This window comes from Diuraphis noxia, unplaced genomic scaffold (genome assembly GCF_037042655.1).
Source record: "Diuraphis noxia isolate RWA-SAM2 unplaced genomic scaffold, SU_Dnox_SAM2 contig0005, whole genome shotgun sequence".
Lineage (NCBI taxonomy): Eukaryota > Metazoa > Arthropoda > Insecta > Hemiptera > Aphididae > Diuraphis > Diuraphis noxia.
Genome location: NW_028301715.1, coordinates 36,391,797 through 36,406,719, shown reverse-complemented (window position 1 = coordinate 36,406,719; position 14,923 = coordinate 36,391,797). Strand labels below are relative to the sequence as shown.

The window sequence follows — 14,923 nt, the reverse complement described above, 5'->3', positions numbered from 1 at the left end:
ATGTATTGTCGCGCAGCTCTACGTTAAGACTAAATATTAAAAGGTCATGTTCAAAAATTCGTTGTAAATAATTACATATTTAACGAGTAACAAATATATATTATGTATATTTATTGGCAAATGTGCATTTGAATCGAAAATATAAATATATTAGTTTACTAATGATGTTGTACATCAATATCATTCATCTATACACAGCGCGTAGGTATATCATTAATCTGTAAATAAAGTACCTACGATCTAATTAGAACGATTTTCAAAGTTTTTTTTTTTTTAAATAGTAATAATGATTATTATTCGAAGCGCTGCAGATCGTTTTCTTTTTGTACGGGTGAAGAAGATGAACGATGTTTCCGACTTTGTGGAGCTCGGTGACTTGCGATCGGAGAGTGAAGGGACGAAAACTTTTGTCCGCATTTAGGACCTTTTATGTATATATATTATACATAATATAAAGGGACAGAACGGTTCTATTCTGAAAAATCAAAGCGACACGCCATGGACGGAGGACAGCAAACGAGGTTTTGACATCCCTTGCCCAACCCACATTGACTGTAGAGTGGTCCACGGGGGGGGGGGGGGGGGAGAGCTGAGAAAGAAACTTTGCGAGGCGAATAATATATATATTATCGTTTATATTATTAAAATACAGGGCCGGTAAAACGTTCAAATCAATTTGCTAATGGGGCGCAAACATTCGCAGAGAAGTGATGACAAAGGTACGTGAGGGGATTACCTGATGATATGATGACTACATATAAAATATGTTTCGCTGATATACTATATTATTTCTGATTGCCCTCGTAGTATTATTACTTTATATCTTTAACAACTATATAACCAAGTTCAAAATATTATTTATTATAACCATATAAAACCGATCCAGTTAGCTTCATGCGTCGGCGGCTTACGATTTCTACGATATATTATAATAACATAATATACATATAATAAAAAAGCCCTTATTCCACCGTGCTACATATTAGTATATTACACCCCCTTGGGTACTCTTTGCCTCTGTCAAAGAAAGGCCCGACAGCACTCCTGTAGAAGCCTACTGCCGCCTATCAATTCATATTACTATCATACATCCATGGATATTTCACCACGATGACGAAAGGGTGTATATTTGGCTTCGGTTATGTGGGGGTGAGCCGCGAAGGGAAAAAACGTATTTCACCAAATCGATTTTTACGCCCCACCGACCGATTTCGACAGTGCAATTCGACAATGCCCCCAACACCGCTCCACAGCCACACTCGCTCCTTTAACCCTGTACCAGCAGCAGCAACAAACCCTGGGCCGAGTAGGCAGAGATTTACTCTCTTTAGATATAATATAATATATATTGCTATATATAGGTATTACAGTTGAGCTCGCGGAATGACCTGGAGAGTAGTTCGCGTTCCAGACCTTGCGATACACATGGCTCAAGTCTCGAAGCCAAAAATCCGATGGCCCGCGATATCGCCACATTATAGAATTCAATGGGTTTTCGGAAACCTCTACTTGTACAACATTTTATATACATTTACCTATATATTATTTTAGCCATCATATCGTCATGTAGTTTACACGTATAAGAGTGTGTAATGCGTAGTAGGGTACACACACATATAATATAATATATAGTAAACTCTTGAACAATATATAATAATATGTGGTACGAAAATATATTGTATGAGGCGTAATTAAGCGTAAAAGTCGTGTGCGTTCGAGCATCTCGCTTTCCCTTCGCATGTATATATAATATGTACAAACGGCTGTACAACAATTTAATAATATATTAACGTTCGCACGTAGTATACACGTACGACGACGTACCTACCTAATACAAAACGCACCTAATAATGTACCAATAATTCGTGTTTGTCGAAAATAACGTGTTAGAAACCAAACAATCTAGAGTGTTTCACGACTGATGGAGTAGTGTGCCGACTACCGCCACGAAATCAAACGTCAATAGTCTATAATAATAATGATAATATAAATAAAAACATGATGATTAAGTTGTTGTCTCTTCAGATTTTGACTGTATTTTTGTATTTATAACATCAATTAATTTTTACACATAATTACTATACCTGTAAACTAATAAATCACTGTGCTTTATTGACTGTAGCAGGCCTGTAGCCAGACCAAATTTTCAGGTAAGACAAAATAAATTTTAAGATAGCATTATACATTAAAAAAAATACCTATCTAAAAGCCTTTCTAATATTTTTAATATTTTTAGAGGGGGGGACGATTGTATTTAGGAAGGTTTCACTCACCGTCTCACCCCCCCCCCCCCCCTTCCCCCCACTGTACCTCGGGCCTAGACTGTAGCAGTACAATATAAGTTATATAGGTACCTACCATTATTTGGGATAAAAGTACTAAAGTTTAAATCGTGAATAATCATAATATATACCTATATGCGATGTTAAATTGACCTTAAATTAAAATTCCTGCATCCTGATGATAATTAAATAACTTTTATGGATCAGTGGCTTTTATTATTTTTATATATAGTTAAAATCAGATCTGATTTTAAAATAACATATTTATGTACCTGCCTATTACGGGGCTGATATGGAAAATAAATTATACGATAGTCAATTTTGATCAATTAGGAGATATTGATAGTTTCTTCACTCAATAAAAATAATAAGTGTATTGTATTTTCATTAAATTTTCAACTATGATCAAAATTAATACAGAAGGATTAAAAAATTTAATAGAGACTGCACCAAGTTAATTCAATCATAATCACCTACCCCAAAATAATGCGTGATCACAGATCACATTATAAATGGAAATCACTGAATATAATATATTATTATAATTTATAATTATATAACAATTTTTATACCTACTATACCTACCTATTATTACCGATTATTTACCTCCACACAATTAAAATCTTTCTATAACATTATATTTAATCTCATTTCGTACATATGTTACGGGTAAAGTACAAAATATGGTTAGTACTTAGATAAAATAACGATTGTAGATAAATGTTTATGAGGAAACACACGGACTATTTAGTACAGTGCTAATTCGTCTTAATCACATGTCATACATATAATAGGTTTTTAAAATGACTTAACACAAAAAATATTATAAGTGTTTTTATAAAATAGTCAATGAAAAAAATAATAATTCAGATTATTTATCGGCAGTTAAGTTAACAAAATAGTTTTGGAAATTAAAAATGTGAGATCAAGTGGAATAAAAAGTAACAAAGCATATCAAATTTTGAAAAGATACGACTTCATTACTATTGGAGAAGAAGATAAATTAATATTGCGGTTGTTGGAAGGTAATAAAAACATTTTTTACTATATGTTACTAATGAAAATAATATCTATAATGTGCTACACGATGTACATTTGAATATTGGGCATGGCGGAAAACACCACATGAATGCTGAATTTAAAAAAAGTATAAAAATATAACACAAGAAGCAGTATCTATCTACTTAACATTTTGCTAATCATGTCAATCTAAACAAAAATCTAAAAACAAGGGTCTAGTGATTAAACCAATGGTGTTTTCGGAAATGAATAGTTGGTGCCAAGTGGACCTGATTGATATGCAGTCGCAGGGGGATGGAGAGTTCCGGTTTATTATGGTATATCAGGAATTCGTTCAACTAAAATAATTAAAAACAGAGAGAGCAGAAGTTGCAAAACATCTTATCGACATATTATGTATTTTCGGAGCTCCGATAATATTACAATCTGGAAATGGCCGCCAGTTTGTAAATAAATTAATAGAAGACTTAAAAGAAATGTGGGACACACTGAAAATCGTTCACGGAAAGCCACGCCACAGTCAATCACAAAGAAGTGTCGAGAGAGTAAACCAATACATACAAAATATGTTGTTAACGTGGATAAAAACAAATAACTGTAAATCATGGTCAGAGGGACTTCGATTGACGATTTGTACAGCTAATGAAAAATAGAACCTATTACGATGGCATTTAAAGATCTCCATACATGGCCATGTTTAGTACTGATATGAAAATTGGTTTGTTCTCATCTTTACTACCAGCTGAAGCAGTCAGATCCATTAACAAATTCCCACAATGCAATGTTGGTGACACAGTTCGAGTCAAACTACCAGAAGTAGACATAAGTAAAGGTGATCCTTAGAATGTACTCTTTGCGATTGTGTCTATTAGTGATAAATGATAATCAATATAACGAACTAGGAAATAAAAATGACACTCTTCATCAACTTTATTCCAGAAATCAATTTACTGTATCTTCTGAACCATTAATAGATATTTTAAAAGTTTTAGCCACAAAAAAATCTCTGCGTGAAATAGCTAATCTACAATCTTTTTTTTTTTCTGGTAGTCAAGTTTTTAAGAAGTGTTTACGTAAAACTAAATGCTTAACAAATAAATATAAACGCAAATTCGGGAGAATACTTTGTAATTCTAAATGTTATCCGAACTCAAATTTTTCTAATAAATGTATTTCATTTTTAAATTTTAGTTAAGTAAATAGTAAAATTGTTCAAATATATAATTTATAGTTTAATAGTAATAATAATAAATACATTTTTTTTGAATATTAGTATAATTTGGTTTTTGCTACTAGCAAGACCCTGTATAATCTGTACCATTTTAAGTGTTTGATGCATTGGTCGTGTTGTACCGACGTTATAAGTTTACGATTATAGTTATATGAATACTTTATCCACAGCACACCAGATAATGTATAAATTGATTGGATACTATACATATTTAAGGTGGTAAATGTATACATTACACTGTCCATATGAATGAGGTTCACATTATCCGGGTAATATGTACTCTAACCGTTTTTGTTCTTTATCCCTAACACATACACAAAACAATATTATATAATACGACTTTTTCATTCTATAATGTATACCGATATTATTAAAATCATTATTATTATTATTTTTAATTATTTTTATTAATCATCGTTGAGTACTAATCAATCAATAATATGTGGCAGGTCTACAGTACGATTTTTAACATTGAGACGCGAAATAAACTTATGTCATCGATGATTTTTATTCCTATAAACGTGCGTACGGTTGTTACAGTATGTAGTTTGGTTTTTACTGCTGTAGATAAGTCGAACGAAGTATTATTAAATCAAAGCGAGAAGTCCGTAATATAGCACATAGTATACATAAATAGTGATCCATATAGCATGCGTTAATTGAGCTAAAATCATTAATCTCTATCATCGAACCACCCAACCCGATTTATATTCAATACACGTTTATACGATCAGCAGATTTTTTTTCTAAAAGACCGTCTTTGCATCTACATGGCGCAATACTGTGAAGCTATACAAAAATATATACCTACGAGTTTTCAAGTTCACACAAGTTGCAGCCGTTTCAAGTTTTTAATTTCAAAAATGTTGCTTCCGTATAAGTGTTGGAAGTATATTATTATTATGATTATAATAGTCGTCTAGAGTTTTCGGAGAGTTGATTGTGTGAACTGTGCGTAAATAATATACCGGTACAAGCGCGTGGCTGGGGATTGGGGCGTCAAACCGTCTACCCTTCTCCAAACTCAATCTGTAACAAACAGTTAGGGTCGGTGAGGCTCGTGCTCGGAATCAAAATACACACTTTGGCACACCCTTACAATATAATAATCATCATCATCGTCACGCATTATACCGTTTGGTCGGGGAAAAACTTGACCGCTTTGTAAAATGAATTACAAAAATAACAACCAATATTAAGCTCAAACGATATCGTCAGACACTTTATAAATAAAACTGTAGAACAGCTCTTATATGGATAATATTTCTACCAGGAGTGCTCTTAATGAGAATTTTCTATTGTTTACCGGATTACAGTCACAAATACCCGTTTGCATCATACTTAATATTTTTTATAATAATATCTATACAGTTTTATTATAGTGACTATTTACTTTTAACATGAAAATAATATTTTAACAAAACAGCTATTGTAGTCAATGCAGCTGAATACTACACTGCAAGAACACTATCAGTAAAATTGATTGCAATATTGATATGAAAAATATTATCGCGCTAAAATGTTTTATTGTTTTAATTAAAATGAAATCTAAATACAACAATATTATTGTAGTTTTTTATTCCCATTAAATTACAATACTTCGTCATGTTTAATGCGGTCAACGGGTAACGGAAATTAGTTTGGTACCTACCTATACTTAGGTGATTTGCGGCGTTTATTCTCTATAAAATTATTGTAATTGCGTCTAATTTTTGTCCATTCAATGAAAAACGTGCATAGTTCTAGTTATACAAATTGACTGATACTTGATATGTATAATGATTAATGACTAAAACAAATTTATATGCGAGTTCACTGCAAAATAGTTGAAAGGTTAGATAATATTAAGAGTACAACGTGGTTTTAGATTTTTTTTCAAATGGTTTATGGTTCATAATATCCTTAATGCTATTTGCATGAAACATATTTGAAGTTTACTTGGGAATAGAAATATTAACTGATAGAAAAATCAAGCAAATATAATATTTTTCATCAGCCGATTCAAAAAGTTTTAATATATTTCAAAAACGAATAAATTAATAATAAAAATATAGGTACCAATCAAATAGATTATAAAACTACGGATTATTAAAACAATACGTATAGTTTGTACGCACAAAATACCGAATTATGGGCCGCTATCGTCGAAATAATTTACTAATGAAAATATATGAATATTGATTTTATGATGTGTATAAACGTAACGACTGAATCATTTTACTAAAAGTACAACAATCAAGCCGTTCACAGCCATCATAGAAAACCTATTTTTCTGGGTGTAAGTAAATAATAATAAATATTGTTATCGTATACGATTTGCAATATTCTATAATCGTCAAAACGTATCCAAATACGACAAGAATTGTGATCATCGCGGTATAAGTGATGACTTAAACAGCAAGACGTGTCGGGAGGTTAGTTTGAACTATTACTTATTACTTATTAGGTATACTTAACACGCTGCTCGAAAATTTTGGTGGGTATGTGCGGGTTTGTTATTGGTTGGTCAGTTAATAAGACACAAGGCGCAAATTATAATTGAACATAACTGTTTTTCACATTAATGCTAAGATTTAAATACTATACTGTACTTAATAAATAAACATATATTATTATAATTACCAGTACTGCAGCAGTGTTACGCGTATAGATTGTGAAAAACTGAAAATTAGTCAGTGATAGAAATAGAATAAGAATACCATCGACACAGCCGAATGACGATGTCCTATACGGAATAGAGGTACCTTGTGATATAGATAAATATACGTGATTATAGTGATTTCTTAGACGACTTCAAATTGGAAATCTCCTTACGGTATACAAGACCATCAATATTTGGACGTCGAATTCCGAGAGGACAAGAATACTTATATTATAATATATATAGCGTCACATAAAATTAATATAATATGTCCCTGCAGCTATTACAATATCATAATATTATTATCAGTGGTACGCTCCACGAGAATTCGTCCTAATGACGTTCTGTTATAAAGTTAATTTTTTTTCAAAATTTTCCTTGGCACCCGTAGATCGGGAAAACGCGAGAGATTTTTTAAGTTATCGAAAAAACAAAGCGCGTGGACTGGGCCCACTATTAATGTTATTGTTACAATAAAACTATTACACAATGCACGCAGCTAGTTGTTCAAGCTATTCGTTTTGCGAATATTATAAATTATAATAGTCTGTCGAGAGATTTCCTCTACTCATGTTCTGCAGGTAACTGCGGGGAACTGCTAGCCGCGGGTTATATGAAGTGCAACCGTTTTCATACCCGTCCATACCGATAACAATAGTTCGGCAAACGTGTTCTGCACTTGTCGCGACCAAATTGGCCCTGGGCATATTACTATTCCACATTACAATATTACTACAATTTAGGTACGATAATGAAACCAAAACGACAACGTTAACAGAAAATCGCCACTCACATTGTCCGTCTCGGCGATACGTTCCGGCGGTTTCGGCGGTTTCGGCGGCGGTGTTGGCGGCGGCTGCTGCAGCAGAGTCCCGCGCGTCTCGGTCGTGTCGCGATGCGCGCGCGTCCGTCACGTACTGAAAAGCGGCGGCGGCAGACTCGCTCGGTAGCCTTTTACCCACCTTCCCGCGCGCCACGACGCGACGCGACTACCGTATCCCACCCACTCGCAACACGGCCACCCGGCCACCCACCCACGCCGAGACCGTCTCGCCGAACGGCCGCTGCACGGCACGCGCGGCGCAGTACAGAGCCGCGCGTAAAACGGCTCGCGTAGTATATACGATCGGCGGCGGCCGCTGTAGCGTAATACGACCTACCTGCCGCCGCCGTCACGACCACCGCCTCCACTGCCACCACCTAAGCCACCACCGCCGCCGCTGCCACCAAACATGCGCCATTCCGTCTATATCAAGTCTTCTACTACGGTGCACACTACTACTACTACTACTACTACTACAACTATACTACTACTATTACGCTACTGTTATATATACGCGTGTACTATATGTATATTATACAAGCGAGCGCACGCGCATCAGCACACGATCGTACTGAACCTACATTATACGCATATGATAATGTACGCGTGTTATTATCATTATGTACTCTATTAATAATATTAATAATAGTATAAAGTGAAGAATTAATTTCTGTTATTGCGATATGTACGATAAATGCAATAATATGTGAATTTATCTGATGAGTAAATTGTAATTTATTGTGTTCATAAAAAAATTATTTTGCGCATTGTTATAATTAGAAATCTTGCGATGACCCGCGTACCTATATCATGCAATCGATTATATAATAATATAATTGTTTTTGATTCCAGCGATCTATTAACAACATAATAATATCGTCACTGTTGACCAGCTATAAGTTATTTGACGGCGACAATCAGCTATCGGCGTTAGTCCCTACCAGTCACAGAATTGACCATGAAATCGATGTCCTACCGTCACGAGTAACTTTTTTTTCGCGAATTTGCACGTTATCGAGAAAAAAGAAGGCTCGCGTAACACTGCACTCGTGCACCAGTTTATAAACAACTATGCAATATATTATATCCTTCTCTGAGGGTCATTACGTGCAGGATAAGTTGCACTGCAGTACCTATAGACAATTATAGGTGAGTGCATTCAAACATAATATTTTAAAACTAATGTAAAAACCATGTGCATCAAACCAGACATTTAACAAAAAAAAAAAATGGCTGAAACACTGCAATATGTGACGACGACACCCACCGACGAACATGCGCGCCAGTGCACCGGTCAGTGGCTCGCGAGTGTTTGTCGTCGTCTGCAGCGGCGGCGGCGGCGGTGGTGGTGGTGGCTGCTGCTCTTATTGCTTTTTCGCTCGCCGCCGTCCGGAGATGGGTTGCACGGCTTATTTCCGTTTTTACGGCATCCCGCGGTTGTCCGGAACAATGGCAGCGACGATTGAATTTCACGCGAGCCCGCTAAAAAGTATATAGGTACGTGCCGAGCGTGTCCCCCCCCCCCCACGCCAACATTGTGTAATTTTTTTCGGACAGATCTCAAAATCGTATGGTTTCATTATACTAATACGCATATTCTAATAAATTCTAATATGGAATATTCATTTAATTATTATAGAATTTTTAATTTTGAAATCATCGTCAGCGAACTCGAGAAACAATAAATAAAAGTCTAATATAGAGCAACAAGTTCAGAGAGCCCCCGTTAATTATATTAATTCAGCATTAATTGTGTGATGTGTCTGTGCAATTTGTATTATCGTCAGTGTTGCAATTTTAAACTCTTATAGGTCCGTGTGCAAGGATTTATTTTGAGGTTCTGAAATTTATTATTTTTAAAATATGATAAGGAGTTAAGGTTACTTTATTAGTTATATTACTTAATACTTTTCATAACCATCTCATCAAATGTTGTGACTAATGTAAAATTAAATAACTGACAAAAAACAGGTCACAGGCTGTTCGAACTGTTCAAAGTAACTTATTTTAATATTAGTATTACGGAAGACGATTTAATTTTCGTCAAAAGCATTGCGTTTATTGTATTAATCAATGTTTACCTAATTATTATAATAGTCTAAATTTCTATCGTATTTTATTATTGTTAATAATCGTTGAGTTAATACCACATTATCGTAGAACAGTGTAATACACAGCTACAAATAAGTAATAGTTTAAAATTTAAAATTAATCTAAATATTTAAAAATGTCATGATCCTGCAAATCTGGAGTCCGTGGTTCGTGTGCACACCTGACGGCTGACACACCCAACTATTGCAGAACTGATTATTGTATACAATTTTTAATACATATTAAAACGCCATAGGGACATTAAATCATTTATTATTACTATTGTCTATTAGTATTGTAATTTATAATAAATACAGGTGGTTTCGAATCGACGAATAACTATATTGTAATGACATAAAAATTATGATAATATTTATTCGCCTCACTGGCCACAGGTATAGATACTAGATCTGTAATAGTTTTCCCTATTTTATTGCTCGGTAAGGATTAATAACTAAATCCAACATTGCGGATACCGTGGTAACTAGTTGCTTGAGGTAAAACAAGACTGAAAATAATTCGTCAATCGATAATCATGTAATTTATACGATTCAGAATAATATAAAAAATAATATAAAATATTTTATTGACACCAATGCATGTCTGCAGGTACTCCATTTCATACTGTCTCAACTGCTAATCTCATAATTTGTGTTAATGAAGTTAATGTTTATAAAGTCTTCCTTCATAAAATATCAAAAAAAAGATCTCAAACACTATTTTAACAATGGAAATATCTTACCTTAGAAGTTAAAGTACAGTGGTTTTTATAAATGGTGATGGCCAATGATCCAATGTTAAGTCACTTTGATATGTTTTTATAATAACTAAAAATACATATCTTTGGTTGAACATTTGAAATGTATTTCATTCAATTTAATAAACCAAATTATAATACTAAATGTATTAAAATGTATTCCGTTTTTACACATACTCGTAAAACGGTATATTTTATCAATAACCATATTAATTTATAATATAAACATTTGCTAAACATTTCAAAATTTGAATAATTACTAAAATGGCTGCATACGAATTGCGTCCCGGATATTTTTTGGAGTTATACTAGTTGCATCCCGAATTTTTTTGTGCATACCAAATGTGTCTCGTATATTTTAAAAACTAAATAATATTTCCCTTCCCATTTTTATACAGACTTAGGACTGTCTGTATTAATAATTAAATAATAATTACTACTACAAGTAAGTTAAAAATATTATTTTTGCTTTTTATATTATTATATTGCATTTGTAATTTTAAATGTATAAAAATATTAAAAAATATATAAATATAAACTGTAATAAAAATCTGTATAATAATAACTGCATAAAAATATAAGCGTAAGTAGTAAAAAATATTATGATATTTGTACAAATTTAAAAGAAAACTTTTTTTATGAATTCAAATCTACTAATTTTTTTTTTTTATTGAAAATCTGTCATTGCTTGTTTTAAAAATTGTTCTTTATTCATTATCGATATTTTACGATTCTATAAGTGAGTGCTCCGTTGTTTTATATAAATATCAGTTCGTGACCTCTTCTTCAGAATATTTATAAATTGAAAAATATTTGGATGAGCATTATAGAACATCGCGTTGAGCTTCGAATGAAAAGCTTCACAACTACGAGTATTTGTAGTTCATATAGTTGTAACCGAATACCCTGCCCATAATAGGGACATAATTCAACCGTGTTCGAGAAAAATTCGGGACGCAATTAGTATTAAACCTTTTTATACGGGACGCAATTCGTACGCACCGACTAAAATAAGTCGTGGATTATCTGGCAGTGATCGCTATACCACCACGATAACCAATAACATTGTTTTAATTAATAATTATCTTCTACTATTTAATAATTTTATAGTTTATAAAAATGTAAGTACAATTATATGTATCCAGGAATTTAAATACAATTAATTGATAAAATGTTAATTGATTTTAATATTTACCTTTTTGATTAATTAAATGATTCTTCACTAAATCATTTTCTAAATTTGTGATTACTGGTAATATTGTTAACTGTTTCTCGAAATCATAAACTTAGAACCCGAGAACTTGGGAACGATTATCAGTCCAAAAATTTGTCATATTCACCAGTTGACGGAACAAATCGGTTACTGGTTTCAAACCCTTTCAGTTATTCTTCAAAGTATATTATAGTTTTCGCGCGGAGTCTTTGACATATTTTAATAACATTTTATTATGAGACACGATGATTAACGATCTTCTTAAAAACGATATAATATGTATAGACGTATATTTATTGTTATTAGTGTTATTAGGTACTTACATTCAAATTGTTTTAAATTTAAACGATGGCTGTTTCATTTATTTTTTGAAAAGATTTTTTAAATTTCACGCTTTTAAAATAGCAATTTTAAATATTGTTGAGTAAATTATCGTACGATAGTCGATAATAATAAACACTGTTGTCTGTTATATATTATTAATTTGTATTGTTATTGCAGTGGAGTATATTGTATATAACATCAGTTTTGTAGTTTGTAACGTGTAACGATGTAATCGTGACAAAAATCCGTACCTGCAGGTATATACTCTGACTTGGATATTTTAATTTAGGGGTTCTGTAAAATATTTATATGTATGTCTGCAAATATAGGTGTGATGTGTTATAAGTATAACCTTTAAATTCATTATGCACGGTGATAATATAATTAGGTGGGCACCTATTGGCTTTACATCCGGGTTATAATTTATATATGTAACTAGCTGATTTCCGTGCACTTCGTTGCCCGTTAGAAACTGCACCCACTATATATATATATGATTCAAAATGTTCGATTAATTCGTCGTTTTTACCCGGCTAGTTATGATCAAAATTTCCCGTGACAAATTCCTGTGGATTTACCCTATCTTAATCTCCATAAAAGATTTTTAACACAGTCATTTAAAATACAGGACTAAAAGTATTATTTAATCATAATATTTTTAGCTTTGTATAAAATTAAAACAATTTTTAAAATTGTTACCTGATAACAAATTGATAATTTCTTATTCTTCCATACTAAATTGTGTAACCAATAGTAACCATATAATACGCAAAAATGTATTTAGTATTATTATCATTTCTATATAAAAATAAAAAAATCTCGAATTCGCAATAAAAAAATTAAGAGCCACTTTTCAAGATATAATAATATAGCCTATAGATTCATGTTGTGATCGTGTAGCTTTCTGATGGTAAAAAATTTTGAAATCAGGTTAATAGTTCCAAAGATTAAACCGATCAAACGAACAATTTTTTTTTCTTTACGTTATGTAACAATTTTAGCATAGGTAGGGATTGAATTTTGAAAAATCCTTTCTAAGTGGATGTCTACACTACAAAACGAAACTACTGTTTAAATTTCTTACTCATATCTTCAGCGGTTCCGGCTAGGCGATGATGAATCACCCATGCAGGGGCCAGGACAAGTTATTTTATATATATACAGATAATAACCTAAGACAATTATTTGAATTTCTCGGGCGTTTTAGCTACCACGATAATAGATTTCTCATTCAATGACTATTCTAATAGCAATTTTTATTGACGAATTATAAACGATAATAATTATTAATTAATCATATAAATAGTAACCATACTGCTGATCGCTGATCGGTTTATAAATGATATATTTTAGGTTTATAATGATAGGTTTATAGTGAGAATCTCTCTAAAAAAAAAATTATGATCAAATTAAATGATTAAACATAATATTATTACATAATCTTAATTAACATATATGATTACATTTAATTTATTAAAATAGAAATTGAAATATTGAAATATTTTAGCGACTTAATAGTTTTTTCGATCTCCTGAAAAATGAACATATATTGTACAGTGCTCCCAGGTAATATTCAATTTGTAAATCCTTTATTCAGTTTGAAGGGTATAATGGCTGACAACTCTTGGTCGCGGCCGGTTGCCCTGCATGTATTATGTTTAACACTCAAACTTCGTGGGGTGGATTTGAATGATGGCCGATCAGTCAATGTTATTATTAATATTACAAAAGTTCTACAATATAATGTGTATTATAAATTTATCAAGTATACAGATGTTGGTTAGGTTAGGTTGGGTTAGGTTAGGTTATAATAAAAAATACTAATTAGAGGGACATTTTAAAGTACCTACGTGTATTATGAAATACATCAATATACCATGATTGAGGTACTTATGTGTTTTATACTGATGATGAAATATTATACTGTAGCATAATTAATTTTTAATTTTTTGGTAATACACGATTGCATCTGAATTGGGTCATGAAATAAAAAATGTTTACCAGTTGTATCCTGAATTATATAAAGTATACATGTTATTCACTTTAAATTCCAATTTTAGACGTAATTAAAATTATAAAAATTAAAAATTAATTAAACAAAACATTTTTTAAACTCAAAATTGGTATTTATATGACATTTTATAATATCTTAACAATGAATCATTGAAACAATATCATATTATGATAGTATTGGAGTCTTCGGACAAGTGTTCAGTCAACAGTGCTTAACACAGTATTACATATTCTTATAAATCCATATTTATTTAAATATCGTTTCTATATAAATGATATCGAGTTGTTATATTTTTCTTTTGAACAAAATGGTATGTTAAATATTCAGTATTCATATATTGTTTTATACTAAAAATCACTACTTTTTTTATTTTATAATTATTATACATTGTACTGTTCATATACGACAATGAATCACGATCAGATAACTAGCACTTTCAATAAGCATTTTTTTTTTTATAGATATAGAACAATTTACGGCGGATTACTTTTAAAAACGAAACAAAATTCTTTTGGTTAGATTTTTAT

The 14,923-nt window shown here is 32.0% G+C and overlaps 1 protein-coding gene and 1 pseudogene across 3 annotated transcripts in view; one reads left to right on the top strand and one right to left on the bottom strand.

Annotated features, from left to right (window-relative positions):
- The window catches only part of LOC107172235 (protein Skeletor, isoforms B/C), a 104,714-nt gene extending 96,523 nt beyond the window's left edge, over positions 1-8,191 (bottom strand). Inside the window, exon 1 of one of the 3 annotated variants that reach the window (XM_089228395.1) lies at positions 7,968-8,191. The gene's annotated coding sequence lies outside the window, so the exon portion shown is untranslated. Of the gene's footprint in view, positions 1-7,155; positions 7,173-7,660; positions 7,890-7,967 lie in introns of those variants that run through there. The other 2 variants (XM_089228396.1, XM_089228397.1) reach the window with 2 other exon arrangements.
- LOC149055248 (uncharacterized) lies at positions 2,418-4,497 on the top strand (annotated as a pseudogene).
- Positions 8,192-14,923: the final 6,732 nt, after the last annotated feature.